The sequence below is a fragment of the Malania oleifera genome, chromosome 5 (genome assembly GCF_029873635.1).
Source record: "Malania oleifera isolate guangnan ecotype guangnan chromosome 5, ASM2987363v1, whole genome shotgun sequence".
In the NCBI taxonomy this organism is placed as follows: domain Eukaryota; kingdom Viridiplantae; phylum Streptophyta; class Magnoliopsida; order Santalales; family Ximeniaceae; genus Malania; species Malania oleifera.
Genome location: NC_080421.1, coordinates 65,427,024 through 65,449,897, shown reverse-complemented (window position 1 = coordinate 65,449,897; position 22,874 = coordinate 65,427,024).

Sequence of the window (22,874 nt, the reverse complement as noted above, 5' to 3'; positions counted from 1 at the left end):
TTCTGAATATATAATTTACTAATAATTTCATAATAATTTTCATAGAAAAATTACTACTTTAGTTTATTCCCTTACCAGACAACTGAAAAGTCCTTATAAAATTCTTCTCTTACACCCGTAGGATTCCCCGTTCAACACCCTGAAATCAAAATCTCCTAGAACAAAACATCAGTATTTCTTCGTGTATAACATTTCCTATAACTATGGAAAAGCCAAATTCTAAATAAAAAGCATTACCTTGAATTTGGGATGAATTTCAAGGTAGCGCCATCGACAATCCACTCTAGCAGATTTGTAGAAAACTTCCTTAGGAGTGTCGTGGTGACTTCAGATCATCAAACCGGTGAGAATCCAGCCCTTAATCTTAAAGAGAAGGGAGGAGGGATGAATTGAGAGAGAGAGAGAGAGAGAGAGAGAGAGAGAGAGAGAGAGAGAAAGGGATTTACGCATGAAATTCAGCTAAAAAATCAAATTTAAGCTATTTATACACTGGCCTTCGTCAACAAGTTACGTCACTTCGTCAACGAGGTCAAGAAGCAAATTTGTTGATGAATGCTCACCCCTCATTGACGAAATTCAGAACTGTGAAACATCCTCTCGGTATCTTCTCGTTGATGGGACATGTCCCAGTCGACGAGCCTTTTATGTGTTCTCGTCGATGAATCCCCTGTGTTCATTGATGAGACCCTGCATAATTTCTTTCTTTAATTCCTTTTCCCTCTCCTCCTCCTATTATTAAATTACGATAATTAATCGGGTTTCTACATTCTCCCCTCCTTATAAAATTTCGTCCTCAAAATTTACTATCTATGATTCATCATCCCTCTAAAAATAGCAGTCTACTTAATTTATTACTTACTCTCACTTATGGCGGAGGAACACCGTGGTTACATTCCAAGTTCTGGGAGATTATATATATAAAATAAAATTTCCCCCAAAACTAAAATATTACTTACTAACTAAATTACTACAAGTACTCGCAAAAGAAACATCGCACAACTATCTATACATTACCCGGTTATAATTAAACTTCTTAGAATAATTGCGGGAATTTCTGTCTTATCTATTCCTCGAGCTCCCAAGAAGTCTCTTCTACTGTATGATTTCTCCACAAAACCTTTACCAGAGAAATCTTCTTATTACGCAATTCCTGCTCCTTTCTGTCCAGAATATGTACTGGTACCTCCTCATAAACTAGTGAATCACTGAGCTCTAATTCACCATAACTGATTACATGAGAAGGGTATAGGACGTATTTCCTCAATATGGAAACATGAAATACGTCGTGTGTCCTAGACAATATAGGTGGTAAAGCTAACATGTAGGCAGTCGGCCCCACTTTCTCTAGAATCTCAAATGGACCGATGAACCTAGGGTTAAGTTTACCTTTCCTTCCAAATCTCATAACCCCTTTTAATGGAGCTATTTTCAAAAATACATGGTCACCAATATCAAATTCCAATTTCCTATGACTATTATCGGCATAGCTCTTCTATCGGCTATAAGCTGCACTGATTCTATCTCTGATAAGCCAAACCTTATCGTACGCTTGCTGCACTAACTCTGGTCTCACAACTCACCGCTCACCCATCTCGTTCCAATATAAAGGAGAATGACATCTCCTACCGTATAGCACCTCAAACGGTGTCATACCAATGTTGGCCTGATAACTGTTATTATACGTAAACTCTACCAACGGCATGAACTGAGTCTACCTACCCTTAAATTCTAGCACGCATGCTCGAAGCATATCTTCTAATATCTTTATCATCCTCTCAGTTTACCCGTCTGACTGGGGATGGAATGTCATGCTAAAAGATAATTGAGACCCTAAAGCTTCCTGTAAACTTCTCCAAAAACGTGAGGTGAAATGCGGGTCTCAATCTGACACTATAGATACTGGCACTCCGTGAGAACGAGCTATCTCCTGAATATAAATCTCTGCCAAATGATTAAAGGAGTAGCTGATCTTGATAGGTAGGAAATGGGCGGTCTTAGTCAACCGATCTACAATCACTCAAATTGCATTCTGACCATGCAATGTCGATGGCAGCCCTAAAACAAAGTCCATGGATATATAATACCACTTCCACTCTGGGATAAATAGTGATTGTAACTGACCTGCCAGCCTCTAGTGCTCAGCTTTTACCTGCTGGCACGTCAAACATTACGCTACATACTTACCAATCTCTTTTTTCATACCACTCCACCAATAAGACTCTCGTAGATCCCTTTACATTTTCGTACTACTGGGATGAACTGTGTACAATGATCTATGAGCCTCCTCTAAGATGGTCTTTCTGATATCAGCATCAGTAGGAACACACAATCTAGAGGAATCATAAAGCTTCGTCATCTGTAATACAAAATTCCACTCCCTGATCATTTTGTACTCTGACTAATACCTCTGCTAATTGTGGGTCTTCCTTTTGAGCAGCTTTAATCCTTTCATGCAGTGTAGGTTATACCACTAAACTGGTAATACGTGTTTGGGGATCACTCTCAACCAATTATATGTCGAGTCTCTCTAGATCTATCATAATCAGATGCTGAATCTCTATAGCTGCCAATGCTGATCCCATAGACTTCCTGCTCAGTGCATCAACTACTATATTTTCTTTTCCTAGGTGGTAATTGATAGTGCAATCAAAATCTTTAATTAGCTCCAACCACCTTCTCTATCTCATATTCAATTCCTTCTGAGTGAAGAAGTACTTTAAACTCTTATGGTTGGAGAAAATTTCACATCACTCACCATACAGGTAATGCCTCCAAATTTTCAATGCATGTACTACTACAACCAATTCAAGATCATGGGTAGGGTAGTTCTTCTCATACTCTTTCAGTTGCCTAGAAGCATACGCTACTACTCTGCCATGCTGCATCAATACATTCAAGGACGCATCACTATAGATAACATAACCTTCACCCCCTGACGGGATGACTAGTACTGGTGTTGTGATTAGCCTTTGCTTCAATTCCTCAAAACTCTACTCATAACTGTCGTCCCATTCAAAACTGATGTTCTTCCTAGTCAGTCGTGTCAGAGGCCCTGATAACGCCGAGAATCCCTCGAAAAGCCAACAGTAATAACCAGTTAACCCCAAGAAACTCCTGATCTCCTAGACGTTCCTCGATCTAGCCCAATTCACTACCACATCAATTTTACTGGGATCCACATAAATTCCATCCCCTGAAATGACATGCCCCAAAAACACAACCTTCTCGAGCCAGAACTCACATTTACTGAACTTGGTATACAACTTTTTTTCCCTGAGCGTTTGTAAAACTTGCCTCAAATGTATCTTATTCTCCTCATAGCTCCTCAAATAGACCAATACATCATCAATAAAAACAATAACAAACTGGTCTAAATATGGATGGAAGATCCTATTCATCAAATCCATAAATATTGCAAGAGCATTCGTCAGACCAAACGGCATAATAAGAAACTTGTAATGCTCATACCTGGTCCTGAAGGCCACCTTCGGTAAATCTTCTGCTCTTACCTTTACTTTATGGTAGCTTGATCTAAGGTCAATCTTAGAATACACCCGTGTACCCTAGAGCTGATCAAATAAATCATCTATATGGGGTAGAGGATACTTGTTCTTGATTGTCACCTTATTAATTTCCCTATAGTGTATACACATCCTCATGGACCCGTCCTTCTTCTTCACAAATAATACTGGAGCTCCCTATGGTGATACACTAGGTCGTATAAAACCCTTATCAAGTAAATCTTGCAACTGATCTTTTAATTCTGCCAACTCCACTGGAGCCATTCAATAAGGTGCTTTAGAGATCAGCGATGTACTTGGAAGTAGATCAATAGGAAAATCTACCTCACGATCAGGTGGCAAACCTGGTAATTCTTTTAGAAAAACATCTGTAAATTCTTTCACTACTGGCGTACTAGTGAACTTCAATTCATTCCCTGATCTTTCCTTCACAAAGGCCAAAAATCCCTGACAGCCACTCAAGAGCAGTCTCCTCACCCGAACAATTGAAACCATCTGAGGTAGAGATTGCACTCGTGATCCTATAAATCTGAATTCTGGTCTTTCTGGGGGTTTGAATATCACTTCTCTCGAATGGCAATATATTCTGGCAAAGTTAGTTGCTAGCCAATCCATGCCAAATATGACATAAAACCCATGCATGTCCGGTACTATCAAATCAATAGATAAAATTCTCCCCTGGATATCAATTGAACAACCTTTGAGCACCCTACTACACCTTACCACTAACCCGATTGGTGTAGTTACTAACAACTCAGTGTCTAATAACTGTGTTTTTGCCCCACATAATTTAATGCACTTCATAGACACATACGAGTGTGTGGCTCCTGAATCAAATAATGCAATGACTTTAAATAAAAACATATTAACCATACTTGTCCCCATGTCATCGGTGGCCTCAGCATCACCCAGCATTAAAGCAAAAACTCTACCTAGAACCATATTCCTCTGTTGGCCTCCACGTGGCGCCTGATAGCCTTATCGAGCAGGTCTAGGAGTGGGAGCAGCACCAATCTAAGCTTGACAATCTCTCATCACATGCCTTAGCTCCCCACATCGGTAGCAAATACCTCGCCTGGCACGACACTCCCCCGGGTGCCTTTTCCCACAAGTCGGGCAAGCTAGAAGTGGTTGCATACCCTGAAAACCACGATTCTATGTCTCCTGCCTCCGATCTCTATAGTAGCTAACACTCTTCCATGAACCATGACTAGACCCCTGCTGGGAACCAGACAGTGTGGATCTCTTCCTCTATCTCTGCTCCTTAGCCTCCAACTGTTCTCCAATTTCTGCTATAGTGGCCCTATCTACCAACTCAGTAAAATCCTACAACTTCAGTATCGACACCTGTTTGTATATTTCTCTCCTCAAGCCTATTTCAAACTATCGTACCTTTTTCGTCTCATCCAGAATAATGTACGTGGCGAAGCGAGGAAGCTCAATAAACCTCGTCATGTACTGCTGCACTATCTGCTATCTCTGCTTCAAATTCAGGAACTCCTCTATCTTAGCTTCCCTAGACGAGGCTGAAAAATACCTGTCGAAAAATATCCCCTTAAATCACTCCCATGTCATCTCCACAGGTACTCTCTTCTACTGCTCTAGGAGTATCACTTCTGCCCACCATCTATTGGCCTCTCTAGTCAGTTTATACATAGCGAACATCACCCTCTGCTCCTCAGTACACTACAACACTGCAAACACTTTCTCAATCTCCTGCACCCAGTTTTCAGCGATAGCAGGATCAGTTCCTCCTAAAAAAATCGGAGGATTCATCTTAGTGAACTTCTCAATCTATCTGTCGTGGCCTATAATCGAACCACCCTATTCTCTAGAGCTCCTGGCAATTTCAACCGTAACTTGCTATGCCACGCTGCGTAGTACTGCATCTAAATCACCACCTGCAGTGCCTGAGGGCCCAACACCCTCATTACCACTAGTATGGACGCTACTAGGGTCCTTCCTGAAAACATTAAACTTAACTTAGGACCCTATCATCGTAACATGTCATCTAATTAATATATTACATCTTAAACTAATTCTTCACCCCTGTCTGGATTCAAGGTTCAATCTTGCAACCTAGATACCCAAGCCAAGGATAGTTTACCATAGCTTTCCCGAAATCATCACCCCAGGAAAATCACACAAACCATCACGGAAGTCTTGCATCTAGACTACAAAACCAGATCTCAAATTCCCTTATCCTATACTCTAGTATCATTACTGCTGCATTCTAGAATCTACAAAACCTAGCATCCTAGGCTCTAATACCAAACTATAACAACTTGCTTAACTTACTATATAATAAATCACAGACAATATAGTCAACTCGAAGCCATAGGTAACGGGGACATACCTGTCATACACAGCAGAAACCTAAGCAGTAGTAAAATAAATTACATTCACCAAACCATAAAGTGCATAATACCAGAGTTAACTACAAACGACAATAATACTGTGTTTATATACAATCCCCAAAACATCCAAATATATAACTAGTGAAATTAGGATAGCTTCCCAAGAGGGGGGGTGAATTGGATTTAAAAACTTTCTTTTAATTCCTTTCGAGAATTCTTAAACTTCTTTTATTTCTTTTAACCAATTTTTAACTTGTTTGTTTAACTCTTTAATTACAAAAGAACTTAAATTCTTTTATCCAATCAAAAACACTATTGCTTAGCCAAACAAGTAATCAATCATTCAACCAAACCAATCAAGCACAATGTTTAAACCAAACAACCAAATGATTTGTCAAGTATAAGTTAACTGTAGCACTATTTGATTAATTGAAAATTTAGCACTCTTTGGAATATAAATACAAACCACTCAATATCAAACTTTAAACCATTCAATCACGATATAGCTTATGTTGTCAGCCTTGGATATAAAATTGAATTAAGCCCTGTATTTATGAAATGTTATGCTTGCTGATATAAAGCCCTGTATGAATGGATTTGCCTCTTTAATATGATGTGTAATATAGAATCCAACACTTTTCCCAATATTCAAAATCCAAATAAACTCTTAGTTAATTTATCTTTGGGATGTTTAACTCAGTAACGTACTCCATATGATTTCCACAAAATATGGTTTAACCAACGTACTCCCTTTCGGTTTCGGCAACCCAAATCAAAATCAGACGTCAAGTTTACTAGATTTCCAAATATATGTAGTATATATGATTTCCAATTTAAACCATCCACGCAATTTAAATATGTACTAAAAATAAAGATTAGGGAAAGAGAGAGTCAGATTGAGATTTTTACGAGGTTCAGCTTATACCCAACCTACGTCCATGCGTTTGGAAAACCACCAAAGGATTCACTGAACCTATTCCTTTAACGGGCGAAACAATACCTTTACAATACTCCTTGGTTAAGGCTAAAGTCTGCCTCTCTAAGTAATATACCCTTGCTTAGCCAACGATCTAAACAATCCTTGGAATCGTCAATCTACAAGATACAAATCAAATATTTGTGTACAAAGAATTTGCTCCAAAAAGAGATGATTAGTACAACAATTCAAAACTATAATATACTTCAAAGTAAATAACAATATGGAAATTAACTTGAAGCTCAATGAAGTATATCACCGATTAATTCTTTCAATGATTGAAAGATTTAGAATTTGTAGCACAATTCCAGTGGAAGAAGATCAGCAACAACTCAGTTGAATTCGTGCAGGTTGAGCGCAAGAGAGACCCTTGTGAATTTGAGAGCAATTAAGAGAGATTTTGAATTTTTATTGAATTTGAATTCTTGGTGTATTGATTCAATGTTCTTTGAGGCTTATTTATAGACTTTAAAATGTATGTAACTTGGTCCCCAAGTGACTTGGAGTATCCCCCAAATTTTCACAAATTTTGAGCCCCAAGCAAACCATTTAAAAAAAGTTTTCGTTGAGGTTTTTTTAAAAATCTGTTCATGGCAGTCGCCTGCGCCATTCTGGCAATCGCCTGCCATGTTATTTTTAAAGGAGCAACAGGGTGGTAGTTGCCTTCCAGGACACAGCCAGTCGCTTGGTTTGACCACCAAGGCGTCTGTCCTGGTTCAGGCAGTCTACTAGTTGGTGTCAGCTTCGAGTACCCTTATGTTGTTTAGTCAAAACATTTTCTGTGTAACTCCAAATTTGATGATCTTAGTGTCAAATTAAAGCTAAGAGAAAATCCTACAACTTTCATGTTGAACACTTGTTAAAATAAAGAGTGTTTGATAGATAAAAATACACCTCAATGCATATGTAGAAAAATTAACAGTATTTGGAAAAACCCCTTTTTGATGCTTTTTATTCCAAAAATGATTCTAACCTTTTTGAAATAATTTTTGACCTTATAAAAATATTTTCCAAATATTTTGAAAGGTATCTAGGTCCAATTAACCTAAGAGCTTCATGTATCCATATTGAAATTATTTGAAGTACTTACATGAAATTTCCTATAAACTCTTTCAAATTTTCAATTCTTGAATTTCTTAAGGTTTTTATGCTTGCTTCATCTTTCTTTAAGCTTTCATCAAGTTCTCTTTAATCCTCATGCTCTCATGATCTTCAAGCTTTATCTTTAAATCCATTTTCGAATCCATGCTTCAAGCTTGATATAAATCATCCTTCTTTGAAATATAAGCTTTCATGAATTCTTTAACCTTGCATTCATCATTGAGTCCTGAAAATACATCACTTAAACAATCCATGTTAAGTTCTACTTGTTTATTAGCATCAAAACATGATGTTAAGCCTTGTAAGGCCAACAACTAGGATCCCACAATAATAAAAAAAATCTCCTGATCCTTGTTCCAAACTTACCCTCCTAGCGGGATAACAAAACTAACTCAATGGCGGCCTCGATCCACTGGTCTTTCTGGGTTTCCCGAAAATTATTTAAGCTGGAGTGAGACACCTCTCATTAAGGGAAAATAAACTAAATATAGCTGTGTGACAACATGAATATTTAATGCTATAGTAGATATACAGTACATTTCACATACTAGAAAACATTGATCATACCATAGCTGAGTAAACATATAATTTCATAATTCTAATAAATCATATTGTTCATGAATTGTCTTATATAAATTATCCCCCATGACGGGTTGTGCAGCCCGAAGGCGGGAGCCAACAATGGCTGGCCGACCACTGCTGAGTCAAAAATATCTGTAAATACGATGGGCTTGCCACACCCTGGTCCGAATTGCTAGGTGGACGTATACAACTCTACACTGAAAGCCACATCGACTATCCATCTCCCACCCCCTCTACTTGCAGGGGTGGATAGCACAAGTCTGAACTATAATAATCTGAACTGTATAGCCACAGTACCGTGCTCGTGAAACTGAACTGAACTATCATCCCAGTTTTGATAACATATATTACATGATAATATACTGTTTAATGTAAATAGATTGATAGCATTTTCTGTAATAACATAAATAAATGCGGCCTTGCGCCGTTTACTTTCATATCTGTGGCCTTGCACCGAAATCATACATAAATACGGCCTTGCACCGAAATCATACATAATACACGGCTTTGCATGAGCTATCAATCACGGCCTTGCACCGAACATTTCATACATTTTGATCTGAATAAATAATTTTTTTATCATGTATTCTAAAATCATAATGTACTGCATTATTCCATATTTTCTGACAACCATTTAATATATACTTTGTGTAAAAATAATATTCATGCCACACAATGCTGAATAAAACCATACATTTTATTCTGAAATCATATTTTCTGGAATTTTATACTAAAAACATACATTCCAGTGTAACAGCAATATCTTCCCAAATATACATTTTCTCAATAATACTTAAATATAATACATGCTTTCTGAACATATAATTTACTAATAATTTCATAATAATTTTCATGGAAAAATTATTGCTCTAGTTTATTCCCTTACCTAACAACTAAAAAGTCCTTATAAAATTCTAGTCTTACACCCGTAGGATTCCCTATTCAACACCCTAAAATCAACATCTCCCAGAACAAAACATCAGTATTTCTTCGTGTACAACATTTCCTATAACTATGGAAAAGCCAAATTCCGAATAAAAAGTCTTACCTTCAATTTGGGATGAATTTCAAGGAAGCCCCACCAACGATCCACTCCAGCAGATTTGTAAAGAACTTCCCCAAGAGTGTCGTGGTGGCTTCAAATCGTTGAACCAGCGAGAATCTGGCCCAAAATCTTAGAGAGAAGGGAGGAGGGACGAATTGAGGAGAGAGAGAGAGAGAGAGGGATTTGCGCATGAAATTCAGCTGAAAAAATCAAGTTTAGGCTATTTATACATTGACCTTTGTCGACGAGCCACGTCACTTCATCGATGAGGTCAAGAAGGAAATTCGTCGACGAATGCTCACCTCTCATCGATGAAATTCAAAACTGCAAAACATCCTCTCAGTATCTTCTTGTCGACAAGACACATCCCCATTGACGAGCCCCTTATGTGTTCTCGTCGACGAATCCCTTGTGTTCGTCGACAAGACCCTGCATAATTTCATTCTTTAATTCCTTTTCCCTCTCCTCCTACTATTATTAAATTACGATAATTATTCGGGTCTCTACATAGAGCCTAACTATGCACTAGAAAACTTTATCCTATACCCTAGGACAAAGCTTTCCCCTCATGTTTGAAGTTGAATAAAATGTTAAGACATAGAGGGTCATACACATGATCCTTATAGGGCATGCTAACATATCATGTCATTGCATTTTGCCTTATTCATTGTAGAATTGAATTGCATAGATATACAACGTACTAGTGAGACCAACAAATAGAGTCGAAGAGGCTTACCTTTCAAAAAAACCGCTTGTTATAGAAAGGGATGCTACTCATCTAATTTTCAAAGTACACTATCGGACAAGGTGAACCTTTGGGTGAATAAACAAGATGCAGTCGGAATATTAAGGTCCTTGAATTGCCTATTGAAGGAATATCAAAGGAAATTCATTATAATATATTGGGCATGTCATGAATTTTCTTAAAGTGGATGTAGATTGGAAGGTCTTAGATATCGTGATCCAACGTTAGGATCCAATGCTAACCCTTGGACCAATCGACATGGTCCCACTTATTGAAGAATATGAAGAGTTATTACAAATTCATATGTTCGCTCATGACAAAGTTTTCACATATGATCCTAATACCAATTTGGTTCAAGCATTGATCCAAGCCATAGGTGGCAAAGAAAAGAAGTTAGATGGGAAGATTCAAAAGAAAGCTAAGATTGAAGGTTGGCATTGGGATGAAATAAAGAAACTCCCCAAGAAACATCTTGATGACTTGGATTCAAAGTTTGTACTCTAATTGTTAGCTTTAGCAGTGTATAGACTTGTTCTCCTACCTTCAGTTGCACACAACATTGGCCATGGGGCTGCTATGGCCTTTACAAAGATGGATATAAGGGTCAAGAACAAATTCCTATCATCATAGCTAAGACTTTGTAATATTTTAACATTTTTCAAAAGAAAGGAAAGGGAGCTCTACTATGTTGTAATCAACTCTTGTATGTAAGGTTCCTTGGAAATGTAGCTCCTCATTTGTTCCATAATGCATTTGTGAGAGTAAGGAACCTATTTCTAGATTGTGTAACTAGATACCAGAAGGTAGTTAAAACAGCTATTTTGGAAAGCTTGGAAAGGAAGACAGGTCAATGGTTAGCAAAATGGATGCCCATTTGGTATATGCTTTTGCAGTGTGGAGATATACCTTGGATTCCATTATTTGGAGCTAGGGGTTGCGTTATCTATGCACTTTCCCTAGCTCTAAGCTTGACCATTTCCAATTCATACCTCAGACCATGTGACTTCAACAATTTCATTGCCAATACTGAGATAGTACAATTACTCTCTTCATTGAGCAAATTAAAAGGGCTTGGCTAAGTCCTCTAATCTTGGAGAATGAAGAAACCACCATTCACACTTCATTGGGCTATCCTACTTGGAAATTATGGGGAGGACTACTACGAGGAGTTCTAGCTAAACAAAAGCATTATCATTAGGAATGGAAGGGGAAAATGGCCTCATTGAAAAAATCAAAAGGAAGATGGTTGATATGCCAAGGAATGAAGTTAAAGAAAGGGAAGCTCTACGAGCTCAAGTCTTCGAGCTAGATATGCTAGCTGATGATTCGGAAAAAGATCAAGGAGATAATTATAGGATAGAAGATGAAGTACAAGGCAGCTAAAAAGAAGCTTTAAGCTAAAGTGAATGAGTTGACTGAGGCAAGCTAGTAACTAAACAAACAGAAGACCAAGTGGGAAGTAAAGAAGACTAAGCTAGTAAAGAAAGCATCAAATAAGGAAGACCTAGAAAGACAAATCCATCGAATTCTAGATTTGAACCAAGACTTAAGAAACAAGCTATGGGAAGCTAAAGTAAACAAACATGGGCAACAAAAGGAGATGGTAGCTCAGTTAATGCACATGCAGGAGTTAGAATGGATCATCATGCATAAGGAGAAGCATCTATCACAACTTTTGGCATATGAGGAGGAGTCTTAGGACATGCTCCACATAATTATTCTAGTCTATCATGCCATGTAGGAGAGGCTCCTTGCCTTAAACCCCATCCTTCAGCAAACTAGCACATCACCTCAAAAGCTATATCCTATGGTCAGGGATGTAATGGATCCCAACTAAGTACTCTGATGTATATGATGTATTGACTAATGTGTTAGCCTATTTTAAAAAGGCTAGTGATGTGTATGAAAAGGAGAAGGAAAAATATCTCCCCCACCAATGAATAAATGTTGTACTTAAAATTTTGATAGAATAAAATGGAATTTTCCTCTCACCAAAGAAAGGATTTACTTGGCATGTTATGTCCCTTATACAATTCAACTCTATGTGAGACATGTGCCTTATGCCTTATATTTCTTTCTTTGCATATGTTTCAAGTTATACCATATAAGGTCAATCAAAATTCCATAAAAAATAAAAATTATCAAGCAAATCGTGACTCAATCATTACAAAAGCTCTGTCACAAAACATGAAGATATCAAAATCTAGCCAACATGAACAGTCTCTAATGAACAAAAGAATTAAGGCTTTGGAAAAATTAATAGTAGAATTAGTCCAACTTATTAAAGAAAGGCACCCCTTTTTTATGAAACTCAACCTATAGATATACAACCAATTCCATAAAAGCCAATGTTCATTAACATTACTAGACAAAGAACCAACATTGAGCCAGCCAAGTCAACAAAGATTGAGAAAGAAGACATCAAGTCAAAAGGAGACAAAGACTATATGTGTGACACCCCAATTTTCATACCATTTTTTTTAATAAAAAAAAACACATACAAACAACACACATCAGCCACGTCAAACACTGATACCATAATACATAACCTGACCCACAAATGGGTATCGGGTATACATCATACTCACATATAGAATCCTAACAGCGGAAGTCATTTCATATACATATATACATCCTACAGCGAATACACATACCAGAGTACAAACCATCCATAAATTGTATATCAACATACATCCCAAAATAACAAAACTCTGGGGGAATCATCCATCCCTAGTTACACACTCACCCTATAAGTCAAGGTACCAACTCCACTCAATCTGGGAGCTCTATCACCAACTCAATCTCGGTTTCCTGAAATATTTAAATGATTGGGTGAGACACATCTCAGTAAGACGGAATAAATTATCTACAGTGTGTGGTAATATGAGATTCATTATATCATAACACATAAGCATACTAGTGTTAGTATTTTCTAAGAAAAATATACCATTTCACATTTACTACCGTATAGATATACAAAAGAAGCTTTCAAAAGCTTTTATTTTCATTTCCAAAGTCATTCACTATAATCCAAATTTACCTGCGAAGTTCTTGAAAATAGGGAAACTTACCCTCCCATACAAGCAACTTTCCTTTGCCCCGATATCGTTTGCAGTCTAGCTCGATTGACTCGAGTTCAGCTACTACTAATACTTATCAGAGCACTCACCTTACTCAGTAAACCCTCAGGCGTTGTGTTTTACTTCACTTTGATTCTTAATTAACTCACTCTATTCATTTTCCATTTCATTCCTTTTTCCTTTTTTCATGTTCATTTCCATTTCTAATTATTTCCCTTTTCCATTTCCATTTCTAATTATTTCCCTTTTCCATTTCCATTTCTAGCACATGAGTATCCTCGGTAACCCATACTGCCATGTCTGTAACTCATGGTTGCCCTAAGGATTTTTTTCTCCATGCCATGCTTCCCCCCATGGTTAGGGTTGTGTGGCCCGAAGGCATGACCTAACCACGACTGGCTGACCTGATTAAGTCAAATTTCATCACATATCTCATGTTTGTAGTATGACTAGCCGGCTAAAGCCCTGATCCAGACTCAGACAGACACAACAATTCTACAATACGGCTTAGCCTACTACCACGCCACACACTCCACGAGCCCATGTGGTTGTACTGCTCCACTAGCAACGGTACCATGCTCTCAATATCATAACCCAACATTAGGGTTTTCATATCCATCCATCAGGATTTCACTACCACATGCCAACAATCATTATATGGTATTGGCATTTCATCCATTTCATGTTTGTATTCCCCTTGCAGAATTCCACATTTCGCACAATTTAGAATACATATTGCAAAATTAACATGCAATATTCGCATTTCCCTTTTCCATATTTCTTATCATCATGTTTCACATGTTCACAATCCTTATATTCATATTGCAGAATTTTATATTGCAATATACACATTTCAAAACCAGTATTCTCAACACATTTATCATTTCAATAATACTTTCTCAATTCATGAATAATTTCACCACATTTATCATATAAATATCTCTTTTCACAAATATTCAGTGTTTCTCAAACACATTCACATATTTCACATTTCCCCATTTTCTCATAAAATACCTTTCCTACATATTTCACTTTCATCATTTTTCCCAATTCAATTCTCATATCATAACACATTTCAATATCACATATTCCACAAGATAATTCATTTATCCTAGTTTAAGCATTTTCTAACATAATTCATATGCCACACAAATTTCATCTGATATTTATATTATAAATAAATTTCACGTAAAATATCATATACCATTTCACATATTTCTCAACCCATAAATTACATAAAATACTGTTATAATTTATTCCCCTTACCTAACTTACTAAGATGATCACAATAACATCCAATTTGATGCTCATCGGTGTTCCCAACTCAAAAGCCTAAAAATCATATTTTTACCAAATTAATCACCTCATTTCCCACAATAAATTTCAGTATAATACTACCTACATTTCAAATACTTCAAACAACTCATAATACCCTTAAATCTCTTACTTACCCTAATTTTGGGATGGTACCCAAGTTGGCCTAACCAATGAACCACTACAGTAGATTTGAAGAGAATCTTCCCAAGAGTAGCGTGGTACCTTCCGATCGTCGATCCGACAAATATCAAAGCGAGAAATGAAGAGAGAAGCTAAAGGAAATGACTTAGAGAGAGAGAAAAAATCTTTGCATGCGTTTTGCTCGCTAAAAATGAGAGTTTCCACCTTATATAGCCCGGCATTCGTCGACGAATTCAGGTGGTTCATTGATGAGTCCATGAAGTCATTTTGTCGATGAGGGATCTATTTTGTTGGCGAACTTGAAATTCCTAAAAACTTCTCCCAGTAATCTTTCGTCGACAAGACACGTGTATCCGTCGCCGAAATCTATGGAGCATTCGTCGACGAAGACCCTATGTTCATTGATGAAGCCCTATTTCTCTCCCTTTGAAAAATTCCCTTTTTACCCCTCTTCCTTTCTTTATTAATTAAATTTCTTGGGTCTCTAAAGTATGACATATATTAAAAAGAGAAACTGAGATCAATGCAAGGAATACAAGATGGAGGAGTAGGTGGCTTTTAAGATTTTTGTCTCTTCACAAATGTGGTACTTCTAGAAAAGTTCAAGGTTCCAAAATTTGACATATATAATGGCACGGGTTGTCCCAAGATACATCTATAAATGTATGCTAGAAAGAAGGAACCATATTCGAAGAACCAAAATTTGCTCATGCACGTGCTCCACAAAACCTTAACTAGACATGCATGGAGGGGGTATACTTTATTGGATAAAAGTAAGGTTCAAAAATGGAAGGATCTAGCTAACTTGTTATTAAAACAATACCATTCAATGCTAATGTTGCCATAGACTGAATAAGTCAATAGAATGTGGAGAAGAAAAGTTCAAAAACCTTGAAAGATTACACACAAAAATGGAGCGAGGTGGTAGCACAAGTGAATCCACTATTATCCGATATAGAACTAGTGAGCACCTTTGTAGTGAAATTAAAAGGAATGTATATCATAAGCTAATCCCACAAAGCTTATCCAACTTCGCAATAATGGTGACAATTGGTGAGAGAATTGAAAGTGGTCTAAATTAGGAAAGCTAACTTATTACACAACATTAAAAGCGGTTGAGCAAGTCACTGCAAAGAAGACATTCATCTAAAAAGAGAAGAAGGAAGGGAAAGTTAGTGTGGTATCTCAGGGAAAGGCATAGAACCGAACTACCCAAGTTGTTTGTACTTATACCACTCAGGCTATTGTCAATCAACCATTTAATACTCTCAATCCACTAACTAATAACCAAAACAATTCTAATGTCATGCCTAGAAGAGAACTTACAACACTACTGATACCTTGGGTTGATTTGTACTACCAATTGGTATTCCAAGGGAAGATTGTCCTTATACTCTGAAATTAGGGCAAAAATTGAGGCTCCATAATCCAAAATTTTCATGCTATAAATGCTTGCTCAGCTCTGACACATAGACTATAGAATCTGTTTGATTCAAATATCCTAAAATTCCAACCTATTGGAGATGCTGCCAACCCTAACATTAAAACTAATCACTTGCTAGATCATGGAAACACTTCCATCAATGCTTTGGAAATTTGTGAAGTCCAAAATCCCACAACATGATAGAAATTACATCTCCCATGACTAGAGGAGACCATGAGTTAGCACTTGAACCTAAATTCACAAAAGTTAGTGTGATGACTACCAAAGAAATGTTGAAGCAAGAATATGACTTGGAAAATGATTGGGAAAACATCTATAAGGTATAATAGAACTGATCACATTGAAAGGCCACTAGGATACATTTGGATTGGGTTTCCTAGCAACCAAAAAGGATAAAGTGGAAGTGTACTTCCAATGACAAGAAAGAAGACTAGCCAAGATCGAAGGAAGAAATCCCAACGAGCCTTGACTAGTGATTCTACAAATTTTATATACATTTCTAAAGCTATCGTGCATGATACACCACAAATTGGACACGGTTCCTGAGGAAGTGATCATGCTAGAAGAATTGTTTCAAAATCAACTTTCCATCAATGTAGTTGATAAAGAGAAGCATTAGTTGTATGTTTTTGAGCTTGCATTAGGGTTGCATGATAATTGGACTGCTTGGGTCCTAATTATGTACACATAATTTGTTGAACAAGACTCTATTTCTAGTTTGACCTATGGCCAAAGATAGATAATTCATTAATAGGCTTGTCTTTCTTGCTTGATCTTTTTTGTAGTTTATTCTATCACTACAAAAGTAAAAAAAAAAAAACCCCATCTTGAGCCTTGAGAAAATAATTAATTGCCATGAAAACGCTTTATCAAACCATAGTGAAGGAGATGAAGATTTAGGACCATTGGAAGAGCTTTTAAGAATGTTGAAACATGAAGAAAAGTAGATAAAGTCAGGCAGAGATGAGATAGAAAAGGTGAATTTGGGAACAGGGGAAGCTCCACATGAAGTAAAAATTGTTACTCTGATGAATCCACAAATAAGACAAGAAGCAATGAATTTGCTCCATAAATACAGGGACATATTCGGTCTTATCAAGAAATGCTAGGTTTTGATACTAATATAATAACTCATCAAATATTGATATAGCCAAATTGTAAGCTTTTGAAACAAAATCTAAGAAGAATGTATGCAGAATGGTGAGTGAACATCAAAGAAGAGGTCAATAAACAGTTTGATGCAAGTTTTTAAGAAGTATGCAACTATCCAAAATGGGTAGCTAATATTATTTAAGTTTCTATAAACACAAATAACATCGATGGAGGTGGAGGAGGTAATTTCTATTGTGAGAGGAACTACATCATCTGCTGTAAATGATAGTGTTGGTCTGCACAAATCCACTCCATGTGCTTAACCATCTCCTAAAGAAGGGATGCACTCATAGTCTACATCTCCACTCGAACATGTGTTTACGCAAGCACCAACTCTTCTATGTGATTGTTCAAATCATCCAAATTATCTCGAGTAGCGTGGATATCATCACCATCATCATCATCATCATCGTCATCATCACCACCACCACCAACACCAGCTTCATCATCAGAATCCTCACCATTAGGGTCTTTAGGAGTTTTCGGGGAATCTAAGTACATGCAAGTTGTCATTGCAAAACCAAGACAATTGGATACTATGGGAAAGTACTCAACCTCACGCACCCAACAAGAATGGAACAAATGAGTGAGGAGCATGTCATAAGGCAAGTAACAAATGATACCAAAGGAGGGTTGGAAGCATGCAATTATGTAATTTAGAATAATATGCCCCAAGTGAACATGGATACCATTGACAACAACATAGATGATTTCAACTTGAAATCCAGCCAGAGTATCAAAATTCCCCAATCCTAAGAATGACATTATGAGCAATGATTTTTGCAATGACACACTTTTGAGGACTTAAATTGACAGACTTATAGGCAAGATGAGCATATACAACATTATGAGGTGGGGATACGATCGATGAACCTTCCGTGAGATAAGTGGTAATATAAAATTTTGAAGTCTTCAACATTTAGGAGGTTAGAGATAATGGACTTGTCAAGGTAGAGGGATGTACTTTGGACCTTAAAGGTCACTGATTAACAATTTAGGCTAACAACAAGATTTTGATATAATTCAAAAATCAAAGTCTCACTAACCTTCTCGGAAAGGCTTAAGAAACTTTCCCAATTAACATTATAGAACAAAGTATGGATGTTGAGAGTAACGAGTTAAGGAAAAGTCAATGGCTTACTATAAGTGAGGGACCACGTGGTGAACTAGGGCCATTCTTCCTTTGTTGGTGTCTTGTACCACTATCCATGAGAAGTACCTCTTGAAGAAGTCATGAAATGAGAAAATAAAACTAGTGAAAAATGAAGAGGATGGGAAGAGGAATCTTTTGGATGGATGGACCTGGGCTAAAACTGAGTGTTTGGTGTTTTAGATCAAAGGGAGATGAAAAGGGGGAGATGTATTGCACTAGGAAAGGAAACAAATGGGAGGAAAAAAAAGAGGATTTTAAGGGTTTTAAAGAGGGAACACTGCGATCCAATCGACTGCCTCAAGCAGCTGGTTAACCACTTGAGGCTACTGCCTAGGTCAGTCAACTATGTCCCTTGTGTCGATTGACCACACCCTTGATCAATAGAAATTTTGCCAAAAGTTTTAGAGAATTAGGGGTGCTCTCTAGGATTAGGAGTAAATACCAAATAAAAATACAACAAGTAAATAACAAAATGTCAAGAATAACTTGCACTAAAAGGATCAAAACAATCAATCAAGGATGCACAGCCAAGTTCTTTCTAATTATGCAAAATATATCCTCACTAAGGGGTTTTGTGAAAAATATCAACAAATTGATTTTCAGTGGGCACAAAAATCAGATTTTTCCTTTTTACACATGGTATCTTACGAATTGATGTCTAATTTCAATATGTTTAGTTCTTGAATGTTGAATAGGGTTTTTAGTCAAAATAATTTTAGAATTTGAAATCAAAATCAAGTAGTATTTCTTTCATCCAAAGAGTTTGTGCTACACTACGATCGCTACTATATACTAGGCTTCTTCCATGAAAAGTGCAACTAAATTTTTTTTTTTTATTAAATCAAGCTACAAGTGAGTCTCCTAGGAAGTAACAAGTTCTATTAGTACTCTTTTGGTCCATTTTTTAACTAGAAAAATCAACATCCAAGTAAGTTAAGAATTTAAAAGAGATGCATTTTGGATACCAAAGTCCTAATTTTTAAGTGCTAACAAGATATTTAAAAATACATTTTACTGCAACTAAGTGTGATTCCTTAGAATTAGCTTGAAAATGAGCACACGAGCAAATGCTAAATGTAATATCTGGTCTACTTGTTGTTAAGTAAAGAAGACTACCAATCACACCTCTATATTGTTTGACATCTACACTTATACGTCACTCATCCTTGCTGAGTTTTTTTTTAGGTACTCATGGGAGTGCCTATCTCCTTTGCTTCATCCATGCTAAACCTCTTAAGTATTTCCTTGATGTACTTTGTTTGGTTGATGAAAATTTCATCTTTATTTTGCTTTTTTTTGGAGTCTAAGGAAGAATGTGAGATCTCCCATCATGCTCATCTCAAACTCATCCTGTATTTATTTTAAAAAATTCTTTACACAAGAGTTCAGTAGTAACACCAAAGATAATATCGTTTCTATAAATTTGCACAAGAAGAACGTCATTATCTTTAGTCTTAATAAACAATGTTGTGTCAACCTTCCATATTTTAGAAATGTTTCCAATGAGAAATTTACAAAACCTTTCATACCATGCTTTAGGAGCTTGCTTTAAACCATATAAGGCTTTAGAGAGTTTGAAAACGTGATTTGGAAATTTTTTTATTTTCAAAACTTGGATGTTGCTCAAGATATCCCCTTCCTTAATAAATCTATTCAAGAAGGCACTTTTAACATCCATTTGAAATAGATTGAAATTATTATAATTAGAAAACAAAAGTAGCATATGAATAGCCTCTAACCTAGCAATCAAAGCAAAAGTCTCATCATAGTCAATTCCTTCTTCCTAATTGAAACCTTGGGCAACAAGTCTAACTTTATTTCTTACTACAATTCCAAATTCATCAATTTTATTTCTGTAAACCCATTTTGTTCCAATTACAAGATGATTATTAAGTATTTCAACAAGATTCCAAACATGGTTTCTTTCAAATTGATTTAATTCCTCTTGTATTGTCATTACTTAACTTTCATCAATTAAAACATCATTTATATTTTGCATTTATTTATAGATAGAAAAGCCATGTTATTTACAAAGTTATGCAAATGTGCATATTTCCAAGCATTCGATAAATCATTTTTGAGTAGATAGTTCATTGTTACCCTTTGCTAATTGTGATTTTTGGTGTAATCCCAAGAGGGGGTGTGAATTGGAGATTTTAAAATTTCTAGGTCAAGTGTGTCTTATTTTTATAGCCACAATCAGTATAACATAACCTTGAGTCTTTTCTAATCAAACACAATTTCAGTAGATATATGAGTGTGTTATAAATTTAAACAAGTACGACAGTTCCAGTATTTCCTAATCAATCACAGACCAGTATTTAAAAGCAATTGCAGTAATATCAACACGTAAATATAAACATGCAAATACAAATATGTAAAGAGTGTAGGGAAAGAATAACACTTGGTCTTTACTAGGTTTAGCAAACCGTGCCTATGTCCTCACCTCAAGCCAACCCACTTGACGATTCACTATATTGCCCACTTAACCAAGATGAGCGATGCCATTTACAATTCATCTTTACTGGGTGGAGTCCCCCTAACTCCCTTAACCAAGCGAAGACAAACCGTCACATATCTTACAGGATGGTGCCCTCCACTTCAGGTGATACCTCACACCTAGAACCCAGTTCACTACTCGAATCGTAGGGATGATATGAAATAGATTTTTGTGTACAACAAGTGCTTCTCAAATAAGCTAAAGTGTACAATGAAGTTCTATATGCACTATTGTATGATAGGATTTATGCTTAATAGAGTATTTAGGATTTCTCTCTCAAAGGTATTTGTATGAAATAAATGAGAGAAGATGTAAGTATTTAATCTTTGATTTCAATAATAAAAATATGCAATATGTATTTTCAAAGATCATAAACCCCCAAGTGATTTTCCAAAAAAAATATATATATATTTAAATGTATAGTTCAAGGTAAGCTAGGGTTTTTTCTCAAAAATATTTTTCCAATAAAGAATATGTGAGCTTTGGTGTAATGCCCCGAACCCTCCAAGTGGGGCCCAAAGGTTATGTGTTTCAATCACCTGTTTCTGATACCAAACACTACATTCATGTAGCATAAATAAAAAAAGCAACCTCTAATTAAATACCAAAGTCTATCTATATATATCCCATAAACAACTACCGCCATTTGTTTATACTACATGCCAGTATTTGAAAAAAAAAAAAGCATAAACTATACACAATCTGTTTTTACAAACTCCACAAAATTACCAAAACGTTACCCTGCCGGAGCCCTAAGTTTGATCTCTCGATGAACCTGAAAATTTAATCATCCACTAAGGTGAGACACATCTCAATAAAGAAGAACAAATCATAGCAGTGTGTGGCATAGAGTTTAAATATTACAAAATATATATTCATTTGTATTTCACTATCAACAGCAGTTGAGAAAGATGCATCATTAACAACAAAACCAACATCTGATATCATACTCGCAATCATAAATATCTTTTAATAAAAATACCTGAGAATAGGGAAAATTACTCACCCATGCAAGTAGCTTCCCTCTGCTCTAATACTAATATCAGGGCACTTACCTTACTTAGTAAGCCCTTGAGCTATGTATGTAAAGACCCGAAAATTTAAAAGGATTAAAATAATTTAGAAAAAAATATAAATAAAATAACAGATAAATAAATAAAGGAATGGTGTAAGGAGAAAAAAAATTAAAATTAAAAAATTAAATTAAATTAGGATAAATTAAATAATTAGTTATTAAATTAAATATTTTTACATTAGATTTAAAAAAAACTAATTGAAATAAGAGAAATATATATATATACTTATGTAGTAGGTTAGTATAATATATATATATATATATATATATATATATATATATATATATATCTGACAGAAGAATAAGTAAAGAAGAAAGAAGAAGGAAGAAGAAGAAAGAAGAGATGTCAGGCGCCACCCACCCCCCCCTGTGAAATTTTCCTGCGCGCGCCAGCCACCTCCGTCTCCGTCTCTCTTCTCTCAATTACTCGGAGAGTTTACGATGGATCGGGAAATGGAAGGTGCTGTTGGAATCCTGGTTCTGCTGCCGACATTTCTACTAGAGCAGATTTTTCATGGGAAAGGCGTAGGCACTGCTCCTGGGGAAAGGTAATTTTTCCTCATTTTCTCAATTTCGCAGTCAATATGTGGTTAAATCGACAAATGGACACCACCACGGGGTCCTAGTCGTCGTCATTATCATTTTGACATAGGTAATTTTTCAATTGGGATTTTCTAGGCCCTAC